The following is a 12,941-nucleotide window of genomic DNA, read 5'->3' on the forward strand; positions in this document are numbered from 1 at the left end:
TTAGCTGAAAAAGACAGGAGAAAGATGGGTCTGTAGTTACTGAGAGTGTTGGGGGTCTGCTGTTAGTTTCTTCAATAGGGCGTTGACTTCTGCATTTTTCCAGCAAGATGGGAAAGTGGAAGTGGTTATGGAGGTGTTGATGATAGCCGTGAGTGTGGGGAGATGATGGTTCTTCCAAGGTTAAATATGAAGTGAGGACATAGGTCTGAGGGGGCTCTGGAGTGGATGGTATTCATCAGGGCAGTGGTGTCTTCATTCCAGAGGGACTGCCTGTTGCTTAGCTTCTGTTTGGCGATGTGGGAGGTGTCCTGCTGGGCCAATGTATTGGTATGCTGTAGTTCGAATGTATTGTAGACCTTCTTGAGAATGGTGAAGAGTTTTTTGGCATTGTTGGGGCTGGCTTTGAGCCTGAGAGTTGGGGCCTTTGTTGTTGTGTCTCGTAGTTGGTGGTGGTAGAGGATGAGGATGGCTTTGACTGTTGATCTTGCGGTGGTGTTTTTGTAGAGTCTCCACTTTCTCTCAAGTTGTTTGCATTGGCAGTTGGATTCCCTGAGGTAGTTGTTGTACCAGCTGGGTCGTTTGTTTTTTGGAGGTCTTGTTTCTGATGGGAGTGGTGTGGTTGGTGCAGTAGGTAGGCAATTTATTGAAGTGCATGATGTTGACATTGAGGTCCCTGGTGTGGTTGGGTGGGTGTTTCTGTAGGGTCTTGGCCCAGTGCTCTTTGGATATTTTGCCCCAAGAACTTGATGGCAGAAAATGGGGTCCACGAGGAGGATGTAATTGGTTGATCTGATTAAGAGGTTAGCAATGTGGTTGCAGAATTTCGCATAAGGGCCCCGGGGGATGGTAGATGAGGGTTCCTTTCAGGGTGGCATTGTACTCCATTCGTATTTTGAAGTGGAGGTGTTCCATGAAGCTGGTGTCCGAATCTGTGGAGGTGGTGTAGTCAATCGTGTTTTTGTAGAAGATTTTGAATACTCCACCTGGTTTGTGGGTTTGGTCCTGATGTATGATTTTGTAGGCAGAATGGATGCCTGTGGCGATGTCCAGGATGGAGGCTAGATTGAGCCATGTTTCGATCAGGAGTAGACGGTCGAGTGTGTTGCTGTTGAGGAGTTCCTACATTTCAGAGCAGTGTTTCCCAAGGGATCAGATGTTGAGGAGCATGGTGGACAGTTGGTGTGGGGTGGTGGTGGTGGTAGTGGCGTGCATCGGTTGTTTGAATGTAATGGTGTCCGGGTCTGAGGTTTCACAGGTGAAATTGCAATCTGTGCAGGAGAACGATATTACTGTGGTGCTAAGGGATGTGCAGCAGCAGCATGTTTGCCAGTGTGTATTCTTGAGGCTGGGGTTCCTGGCACTAGGCACAGTTCGGACGCGAACAGGTACAGATGGGCTTACGGTTGATGCTCCTGCTGTGCGTGTCCACTGAGCAGTCATGCTGCAGCCTACATTAACTAGGTCCTCGGGTGTGCGGGCTTCTGTTGGTGGGAAGAACGGTGAGCGGGAAAACCCAGGCAGCAGCAGCAGTGTTGCTAGGTCCTGGGTTGAGTGTGGCTTCTGTTGGTGGGAAGAATGGTGAGTGAAAGAACCGGGGCAGGAAAACCCCAGGCAGCAGCAGTTTTACTTGGTCGAACTGCCGCAACTGGATCAGACTGGAACAAACAGGAACTGGAGGCCACAGGCAGGGGGCAGGCTAGGTGCCAAGATATATCTCTCGCTATTGGCATTTTAGACCCTTGAGAAATGCAATACCTAGCAGTCTGCAGTAGTGTCTGCCAGAAAGTATAGTATAGTATAGTATATAGTATAGACCAGAAAGATTTAGGGTCTTTGAGTTTCTTAGCTACCACTTAGCTACCACTAAGGCAGAGAGATTACTAATGCTGATCTCATTCATCTGCACCTGCAGGACACATTTGTAACTAGCCTACACCCACTTACTTCTTCCATGTTCCTATGCCTTCTACCCAATGTGCATCTTAAGTTGCAACTTGCTTGAGAGCAAACCATCTTGGGGTCTGTACAAGTATGTCTAAAACAGGTTTCATATGCAATGTTCTCTCTTGAATGCATATTTCAATGAATTAACTAGCAAGGGACTAATTACCAACCTCTACAGTAAGACAGCTCTCAAAGGCCACTGAAGTGTTCCTAATTAGATTTGGTAGGAAGGCTTGAGGGTTAGGGAGTTTCCAAGTCAAACATCGATTACTATTTTTGGTAGTCAAGAGTGGCAGATCCTGGCCGAGTTAGAATTTGTAAACCAAAAAAATTCAATGGGCAGAGTAAGGGGTTATGATCACCAGCAGACAGACTGACACTCACTACTAAGGATGACCAAGCTAATAGGGGATTAGGACATGAAAATATAGTCTAATGGATGGCAAAAAAGGATGGTATAGCGGGGATGCTGATTCACTGTAATTCATGGATGGTAACCAAAACTCTCTGCGTGACATAATTCACCAACTAAACATCTCTCAGATTTTGAGCATGAAGGAGTCCGTCCTCTAATCTAGGTCCAAACTGCTGATATTTAACACTGCATTAGAATCTCCACATAAGACATGAGTCCATTCAAGGAAGCAATTATACTGTGTGGTGATATTATCTACAATCTCAAACAGTGGCTAAAAATTGTCAATATTCTAATAAGAAAAATGTTTATTGTAAAATTTAAATACACAAATATTAAATTTAGTTATTACAACACTAAATTACTAGTACCTGAATCATATGAGTAGCTGTGGTAACTGAAATAATCATGTCATTTAGAGATAATCTCTGCCTAATAAATAGGCCCCCCCGGCTCTACCTGAGCTGGAGGGCTGGGCTGCAATGGAATAACAACAAAGCCCATTGTGCATAATTTCAGATACTTCCCTCGTCTTGTGTGTGTGTGTGGAGGAGGACAGTTAAAAAAAAAAAAAAAAAAAAATCTGACAGTCCACTCTAAATAGGGCAGACAGTCAGGTGGCTTACTTCCGATGGCACATACTCTGTCAGGCCATCAAAGAAAGTTCACAGAGCAAATTTTATTCCATCGGCATAAAAATTGAGGACCACCTGATTTAAGATTGGGTTATTTTATGCAGAGCCATGTCAAGTCTGTGATGATGTTGAGGTGAACCTGGTGGTCTGTAGATGAGTGCTGCTTAGAGTGAAGTTGGGGCGAATGACAGTCCATGTTCGAGGATCAAGTGTCACTGGATGTGGTGCAGCTGATAGTATTCTTATGGATGATGGCGAGTCCGCCTCTGTTCTTGTGAAGTATGTCTTGCCTGGCAATCTAGTAGCCAGTGGGGATGGCTGTGGCGATGTCTAGTGCCAATGCAGGGTTCAGCCAGGTTTCCCTGAGAAAAAGTAGATAAAGGGCATTGTTGTGAAGTAGGTCTCAGATCCCTGTTGCGTGTTGGGTGAATGAGTGGGTATGGAAGAGTATGCATGAGAGTGTAGATTGTTGTGTTGGTGGCCAGGGTTTAGGATGCAGAGGGTTGCAGCATGGTGGTGGGGGGGAAGACCAGTTTCCTGGCTCTGGGCGCAGTCCAGACATGAATGGTCACAGATGGTCTTGCCTTTGGATCACCAGCGGCATGCCGGCTGCATGCGTCCACTGTGCATCTACGCTGTAGCAGCCATAAAGTAGGTCTTAGGAGGGGATATGAGTTTTTTCACTTCCTATGTAGATGGATGATGGGAAATTGAGTGGTCACTTACTGTGCAGATGGATAATGGTGGATGAATTCCAAGTTTGGCAGACAGGGTACTCATAACCGTTGCAACAGATTATCTGTCCTTTAAACTGTAAATCGGCCCTCAAAGCCTACCAAATGCAAATTGGTACTGGCCCTGTTCCTCATTGTAACAGTCCATCCTGAATCTTGGTCACCTCGCGCATTCACCCTGTGGCCCCCTGCTTCTTTAGCTGGAAAATTTGAGATCCACACCCTACTCCTTCACCCCCTGAATCTCACTGACGAGGCTACGTCCGACATTTTCCCAGGGCTGATTTCAATTTCCCCGTCTGGCCTGTTCTTGCTCATGTCCTCTGAGATGGGGTACCACATCTGGGTATATCATAGTTCCCTTTCTTGTGATGCTATAGAACGTGAACTCACTGATGAGGCCTAACAAGGCTGAAACTGGCCTGGACTGCTTAAGGCTTTCATTCTCATTCAAACAGGATGTGATTTGCTAGTTCTGGCTCAACTATTTCTATTGAAGCAAGTCTGAGGCTGCTTGAGGTTTGTTCCCAACTGTAGTGACGGAGTGAACAGAAATAATAGACTGAAATGCAGCCAAGAGTAATTAAGTGACTGAGATATATTTGAGCATTCCCCACATCACTGTAGTGTCAGGTTCTTGATGGGTGAATGGAAAGCAAACCTAAGGAGCATAATAATTCTGTCAGCTGTGCCAAGTTCCACACATCGTAGGTTAGTCTACATGACTACAGTAAAGTGCTGTCACACATCTTAATTGAAAATCTATGTCCATAGCGATGCAGAGTTCCATGGTGGTGCTATTACAGCATGCTTGCTTTGCTTCAAGCAGGGAGTCAAGAGAGCATTGATGGGCCCAGGCTGCTATGGATACAGCTCTGAGTCAACCTGGGCCCACTGCAGTGCACTATGTTTCAGAGTAATGAAGCTGATAAGAAGGCTACCTCAGGCACTCTTCCCCAGGTCTCATAAGTCATGTATTATCCATCCATACTTACAGTTCCTCCAGCTTTGGTTTACAGTACATGGGTGGAGCTGGATGTGGAGTTCTGCTGTGGAATGTGTGGGATGTTGCAGGGCCAAAATGGGAGCTTTTGTCTTTGTTGCATGTGTGTCTCAGACGGGGGATAGGAGTGGTGTTGTAGTTGTGACCGATGTGCACTGGCAGAGTCATTTGTGAGCATTAGGAGTTGAGGATTGTCAATAAAAGTTTCTCAGTCTGTTGGTTCGATTGGAATGGCTTTCAGTCCACATGCTTATCCATCATTGGCCACTCTGTCAAGCATACAAGACAGTGCCATACCTTTCCGTTAAGGTAATCTATGTCAGAGATACAGTGCCTATCTGCATTTCATGTTTTACTTCATTCCATAAGACAACACGCTTTTCTCAGCTGTTGTTTCCATCATTTTTTCATGTGACTCTTGTATAGTGTATACTGTTTACTGGGTCCCCTCTAAGTACTTGGGTGGGTTCAAGTTGAGGGATAGTTCATATTGGGAGCGGTGAAATTGAGCTGAAGACATGCAAGTTTCTGACAGCGCCTATTGGTGGGTCATAAAGTTGTTTGGATTACATTTTCATTAGAGCCAATTTGATTTCCTGTGAAATCACAGCACCATTATGTGAATTACACATAATTACAAGAAATGCAAGTTGTAATAAATTGAGTTGTTAGTTGAGGAGGGTAGAAGACCCACTCAGATAATAAACACAGTTCTTGTCAGGGTGAACCACAAAAAGTTACTAAATTAACCTGTGCTAGCTCACCACAAAAGTAATCAGGGTTAAATTAGAGGCAATGTGTAAAGTATTTATGCAGCACAGAAACAGTGATAAAGTGAAAACACAACACTAGAAAAATCCCACCCCAATTTACAAAAATAAAGTAAAATGTAATAAATAAAATGACAATAAAATGAATCAAATCTAATCAGTAGAATCAAAGTTATGAATTTTTAGTTTTTAGTGAAATCTAGCACTTAAAAGATCAAAGCGCCAACCATGGATATCTGGATGTGCATGATCATGCCAAAGTCAAAAGTTCTAGCCAACTGAAATGGCGCTTGGGTTGAATACAAGATGTGAATTCGGCCCTTGTGTCAGCTTAAGTTCAGCCTTGTTCTTGAGTCTCAGCAAGGCAGCAGGCTGTATCCAAGAATAAGTCGTCGACGACAGGGAGTTGCTCGACTAGGTCTTGGTGAAGTTGTCGATGAAGGCAAGAAAAGCTCCAAAAGTGGGAGAAGCTTGATTTCTAGGCCAAGGAGTTTGTCATCGTTAATGGTGTGCTGGTCCTTGTCTAGTCTAGTGAAAATGTCTGTCTTCAGACTCAGAAGTTTTTTTCTGGAGCTGGGAGTCAACCAGTGGGATGAGGCTGTAGCTCCATACCGAAACTGCTCCAAGAGGCTGGATACCGCTGCAAAGAGGATCAGTGGAATATGATTTGTTGCTGCGGAGAAGAATATAGCTGGCGCTAATTGCAAACTCAGGCTGAACGGCGATGCGCCTTGGATTGATCGGCTGGCAGGTAGGTCCAGTCATCTGACGGTTCTCCAGGCACTTTCCATTGAAAAATGTCTACTTCCCAGCTTTTAGGATTAGGCAGGAGCAGTACCACCAACACCACTTCCAAGGGTCCAGGTCCGGAAAGCACCACTTGGGGATTAGGTCTCACTCCAGTAGAGGCCAGAAGCATGGTTTAAGACCTCTGGAGCTTGTTGTGTCCCTGTTGCTCATATTTGCTCATACAGAAGGCCAGTCAGCTAGCCCTTGGGTGACTCTAGTCATGCTGGGTTCAAGGAGTGTCGCTTGGGCTCTCATTACCCTAATGAGGCTGCTGTATTCGGGTAGCTTCATCACCTGGATTGTGGGGAACTGAGTCCAGTCACACACCATGCCTAATCCGTTTCCAGCCAACTAGCAGCTCCTCATCTCCGCCCAAGTGCAAGGATGATTTGTGGCAGCTGGATGCATGACCTAATGACTTATCAGGGAAATCCTGATATATCAGATCTCCTCCTTTTCTCTCAGTTTCACACATGCAAAGACAAACAGAGACAGAAAATGGTTCAATAACTTTTTATTGAAACAGCTGCGTCTTAGATAAAATGGCATGAATTGCAATAAAGAAAGATGAAACATGCTAGAAACAAAAATGTGACAAGCAAAGTCCCACCATACTGTCAATATGCATAATATATACACTTCCTACCTAAGCTATATTAGAGCGCAGCGTGATAAGCCCTAATACGCCCTTCAGGAGCCCCGTGGGAAGACATCATCACCCATACCTGACGAAGGAAGCCTGTTGTCTAGAGTGACACCATCCCCATGTAGGCCAGGGAACCGATAGTCTCAGCAAGCAGCTGTAGCAGTCAATCAGCACAAAGTCATGGTGATCTGGCTGAAATCTCCCTGTAACATGCATGGGACAGGGAAACGTTTTTATAATAAAACAGTTGATGTTCTGAGAAAATGTCCCCATGTAAGGATGTGTATGTTTCTGTGAATGTTGGAGATGGAGGGTACCACTTTGCTGGCAACCCTATCTCTCTGCAGCCTTGATGAAAGCACAAAGTGAAAAGAATGTCTTGCTAATAAACACAAAGCTTTCCTAGGGCGATGGAACAACTAGCTAAAGAAAATAAAAAAGAAACACAGATGTGGCCGATTCTGAAATAATAAAAATGAAACAGAATAAAATGTAACTGGGCTAAAGGGCAGAAGCGGCAGGCCTAGTTGCTAAAATAACGTGGCAGGAAACATTACTAAAATGGCTATACAACAATAGCAGGTCCAATCACTGCTGGCAGTTCTTCCAGCAGCAGGGCATCAGAGCAGTCCTTTTTCTTAGTCCCCCACAGGTCCAGAAGTGACCTGAAGAGTGTTTCTGGGTTTCAAATATTTACCTGGTGCCAGCCTTTGTGTGTGGGGTGACGTCCTGTCCTAGTCTGACATCTGGTTCTGGAAAGTTATTCTCTTCCCCTGTCAAGGCTGAGACATGCCTGGTGTAACAAAAGACTAGTGCTAGGTTCCTTTGTGTGTGCTGGAAGTAAAGCCCTTTCAAGTGTAAGTGGAGCTCGGTACAGCACTGCTCCGAACTATCCTGGAAAGATGGCTCATCCTGACCACACCTAGTCCTCTTTGTGTCCATGTCTTAGAGATATATGCATGCAGCATACTGGCAGAAGGTACAGATGGCAGGGACAAAAAATGCCAACTTACTGAAAGTGGCATTTTCAGAATTTTAACTTATAACCTAACTTTAACATTATAGAGGATTTTAAATTACAATTAACTTGAGTCTTTACAGCATATCTCTATCTGTTCCCAATCCAAAGTTAACACTTATTACATTTAATAAGGTAACCCAGAGTTAGTCAATGGGAGAAATGGCTCGAACCACAGTGAAAAACAGCTTTAAGAGTTTTTCACTGCCAGGGAAACCTAACTACACATCTACTGCTTTTTAAATACCGTGCACCCTTCCCTATGATCTATGAGGGCCTATCCTAGGGGTGACATAAGCATTAAAAAGGGAGGTTTAGGCCTGGCAAAAGGTTTATTTTGCCAGGTCAAAATGGCAGTTTTGAAAGTGTGCTACAGGCTGCATTGGCATGCCTGAGACATGTTGGTGAGTGGCCTAATGAGTGTTGCAGGCCTACTAGTAGCATTTAATTTACAAGCCCTGGCTACATGTAGTACAATTTACCGGGATCGTGCAAGTAAATTAAGTGTGCCAATTAGGTTTAGGACAATTTTACTGTGTTTTAAGGAGAGTGCACAAGTTCTTTGGCACTGATTAGCAATGGCAAAGTGCACAGAGTCCTAAATCCAACAAAAACTAGTTCATCAAGAGAGAAGTGAAGGCAAAATGTTTGGGGGACTACCACCCAAGGGTGTCCATTTTAACACAAGTCCATTGTTTTTCTCGATATTTTAGTGCAAACTGCATCCTTGCATCAATTTGTGTTGTGAGGATGCCTTTAAACAAGAGGATTTGCACAACAGCTGCCCATATTTTGTAGTTTCTGTGCATTTGCGCTTACTCTCCATTTGTGGCAAAAATGTACCTTGAAATTATCAATTTCCGGAAATTTGTGGTGAAAAGTTAACATTCAAAATAGTATAATGGCATAATTTTGTTTAACTTAAATGTCCCCAGGGCCTAATCCTCATCTACCCCACTGCCTTTCGGAAGAGCACACAGACGTATTGTGACACATGTGCAACTTTTGCTTATCACTATATGCGAAAGAGATACACAGTTGTCAAAGTATTGACACCACCACCAAGAAAATGCTATATTTACAGGTGAGGAGAGAGAGGGAGATTGCGTTGGTGGTTGAGCATGTGTGTGAGCGAGAGAGCATTGCGAAGAGGCGACAGAAGGAGGAACAGCCAGAAACAGTGAGAAGTGTGGTAAAGAGAAAAAGTATATAGCAGATAATGCAGATGGATGGAGCATTTCAGAAAAAATAAGGAGACAAATTGTTTAAGTGGATAACAGTTAGAAACTGCAGAAGAAAGTAATGTAAAGTGAAAAGGACAGGCGTGATTGAAGCACAACTCCTTCAGCAGACCAAGTAATGTTCAATTTACAATCTAATAGCTTCAAAATTGAAGAATTTTCAATTCTAATTATTTACAATAAAATCATTATTACTCATTGGTCTTATACTGCTAACAAGCATTGGCAAAGCCAATAAGTCTGGCTTGTTTGAGGTGTATGTTCGTTGTTGTGTGAAATGTATTGATACATTAACCGAAAACTCATAGAAAGGCATTGAAATACTAGTCATTGCTTTGATTTACTTGCTAGAAAGTGTCACTTGAAGTGTCAAACTTAGAAAAGATAATGTCTCACATACGTGGACTGAAACCATAGAAATGTCACATGTAAGTAGTCTGACATCTTGGCAGCTTTGTTCTGTAGTATGGAAGCAGACTATCAGTGTATGTAGGTCAGTGCAAATCAGACAACAGTGTTTAAATATAATTACTAGACACTATTATTGTCAACAAAGGCCTGTTGTGGTGTTGACTACTTGTAATGGTCAACAGGACATTAAGTATTGCACCGCTTTGTGGGACCTGAGCACTTAGTACACTCGTATTGCCAATTTTTAATTACCAGCAAAGGTGGTGATCTGGGCAAAAAGTTAGCAATGTTGCAACAGGAGCTGGGCTCCGAATTGACAGTAAAAACATGGTGCTATCTGGTGAGTTCATGCACAGATTAACATTTGCCCGTTTACTACTTTACCAGGATAAGACTTTATCCATCCTGTATTTTACGCCCTCTAAGTTAAATACATGAAACTGGACCAAGAACACATGCTGCCTTTTATGTGTTTTGGCCACTGCCCATCTGAATTACTTTCCCCAGCTGCTCAGCTCTTGTTAACTACTGGCAGCTGGGCATTTTCTTTTCTCAAAAGCATAGGTTGCATCACTTAAAGTAAGCACTGCAAGTTTGACACTGATCTAAGCAAAATATGGTAATATTTTACTAGCTATTTGCAATATTGAGCTCCTCTTCTGTCTGAATCTAAACAACCATTCCACTTCACCCTCTCCTCTACCTGATGCTAGACATCCATTCTACAGTGTCTGCTCCACCTGCCTTTCTACCTGATGCTAGACAGCCATTCCACACCATCTGATATTCTACCTGATTTTAGACAACCATTCACCACATCTGCTATTCTACCTGATGCTAGATAGTTCTTCAATATTATCCGCTCTTCTCCCTAATGCTAGATAGTCATCCAATACCATCCATTCTCCTACCTGATGCTAGACAGCCATTCCACACCATCTGCTCTTCTACCTGATGCTAGGGAGCTGCTAACGCGTCCCTTTATGATTAATTTACTCACTTTGGGACTCGTTTTAGGCCAATGAATCTTTTGACCGTGATTGAAGGCACCTTAGGACAAGATAACTAATCAGCATGTCAATCAATATGTCAATAACGTCATCAAGGTTCACAGTAATACGACAATTCAAATTAGTCAAAGACATTTAATAAAACTCGGAAACCACCATGACCTTGCAGTCATGAATAACCACACCAGTGTAGTACTATTATTTAAAGTTTATTCCCTATTGATTAAAATTCTACTAGCAAATTTATTAATCTCAAAACCAAGAAACACATTAGCATAGTCACAAATGGCAACTCTGATAAGATTTCATCAAAGCAAGAATCACGAATATTAGAACATAGCACGGCGTCAGCATAGGTTATCCCTAGCAGAGTATCATCATCACATTATTCAACAAAGCATAGATTCAGTCATTTGTCTATTTGCGTCAGTTTAGTGAACCCCTCATCTAACCTCAAATCACCATTGGCATGTTGGGCTTCATGCAAAACAATTTAGTAACACCAATTTGGAAAACATCTAACTAGGGTCTCTGTCAAAAGAAGCAGTTGGTACCTAGAAAGGAAAAGCAAACAGACAATTACAATTTCATTGTCATATAGTTACCCTCCGTATTGGGTCAGCACTCAGGTTCGGTCTTCGTCCTCAGGTCATCAGTTGATATGCCATCAGGAATTCAGCAATAGGGCAAAAGGGGGCACTTCCCTCATAAGGAGGTAAAGTGTAAACGGGCAATTATAAGGCAAGGATGGTTCTAAGAACCAAACAGCAAAGTCTCTATGCAGAGTGACAAAGTGTCTGGATCATAGCAAATCGCAACAGCATCTCCCTAACTCTCTCTCCTATTCTCCTATTCTCTCTAATTCACTTCCTTGTGTCAAGGGTTTTTATCCCTTTTCTGTTGTACAATCCCCTAAAAGTTAATTGGTTGGGGTCAGTACCCCACTATCTCCCTCCAGTAGAGTTTCTATTACTTCATTGAATTTGTCACCCCATAACTATTCTCACGTAGTTTATTGGTCCTTATGATTGACGTCTTCAGCGGGTAGAATGTCCGGTATGATTTCATACTCTCGTGGTCTTCTTTGCATCTTTAGTCAGTGGTTCCATTGTCTGTACCAGTTCAGGCGACCTTGTACCTGCAAGTAGTCTACACTGTTGCAAGAATGTTTCACTAAGCCAGTTGAATTTCATGGGATCGGATCTACTACAGTTACATTCATCTTCTAGTTTGGAGAAAAACAAGAGTTCATGTCCTTCAGCAAGTCCGCAGACTGCACGTTAGAAAAACACATTTAATATGAAACCGGGCAGCTAGGCCTCGACTCATGCTAACTAAGGCCTAATGATTTATTAGCAAAACTTTAACATATAATCTTTTAATATTAGTGCAAAATCATATCCTAATATAACAGTTTATCATTATTAGTCAGTTTGATTAGTCCCCGTATATAGTGGCGGCCACTCCCCGTGGGCACATTTCAAGCGCACGTTTTAGCAAAATACATTAATGCATTTTCTATGCGGCATTATTATACGTTAGTTCATATACATTTCATATTATTATAGAATATATATAAGCTACGCTCTCCCACAGCCATTCCACAACCTCTGCTCTTCTACCTGATGCTAGACAGCCATTCCACACAGTCTGCTCTTCTACCTGATGCTAGACAGCCATTCCACACCACCTGCTCTTCTACCTGATGCTAAACAGCCATTCCACACCATTTGCCTTTCTACCTGATGCTAGACACCCGTTCCTGATGCGAGCCTATCTGATGCTAGATAGTCATTCGATACTATTGATTCGACTACCTAAAGCTACAGTCATTCAGTACCATCCATTCTCATATCTGATGCTAGACAGTCGTTCCACACCATCTGCTCTTCTACCTGAACCACAACTTAGTATGGATTTCCTATCCCAAAAAATAAAGCTATAGAGCAGTGGTTCCCAACCTGTGGTCCGGAGACCCCTGGGGGTCCGCGAAGCCTTCTCAGGGGGTCCGCGACTGCTAAGAAAATTAAAAAATATTAATAAATTAGGTCCCCAGCTTTCAGTAATGACTCAGGCGGGGGTCCCCATGTTCCAATGATGATTCAGTGGGAGTCCCTGGGTTACATTAATGTTAAAGTGGGGGTCCACAGGAATCAAAAGGTTGGGAACCACTGCTATAGAGTATTTGCCATACAGCGAACAAATGAGGGGATGTATACAGTACAACATCCCCTTGTTATCCAAAGTCACCTGCCTACTGCTTTCTTCAACATGTGATGTCCTCGTTCTTGTGAAAAGGAACAGTAAAGTCAGTACTAATGGTTC

The 12,941-nt window shown here is 43.1% G+C and overlaps 1 protein-coding gene across 3 annotated transcripts in view; it reads left to right on the forward strand.

The window, feature by feature from the left end:
• LOC138246638 (uncharacterized) overlaps positions 1-12,941 on the forward strand; it is a 403,830-nt gene that overhangs the window by 163,042 nt on the left and 227,847 nt on the right. The gene's annotated exons all lie outside the window — the stretch shown is intronic.

Source organism: Pleurodeles waltl, chromosome 1_2 (genome assembly GCF_031143425.1).
Source record: "Pleurodeles waltl isolate 20211129_DDA chromosome 1_2, aPleWal1.hap1.20221129, whole genome shotgun sequence".
NCBI lineage: Eukaryota > Metazoa > Chordata > Amphibia > Caudata > Salamandridae > Pleurodeles > Pleurodeles waltl.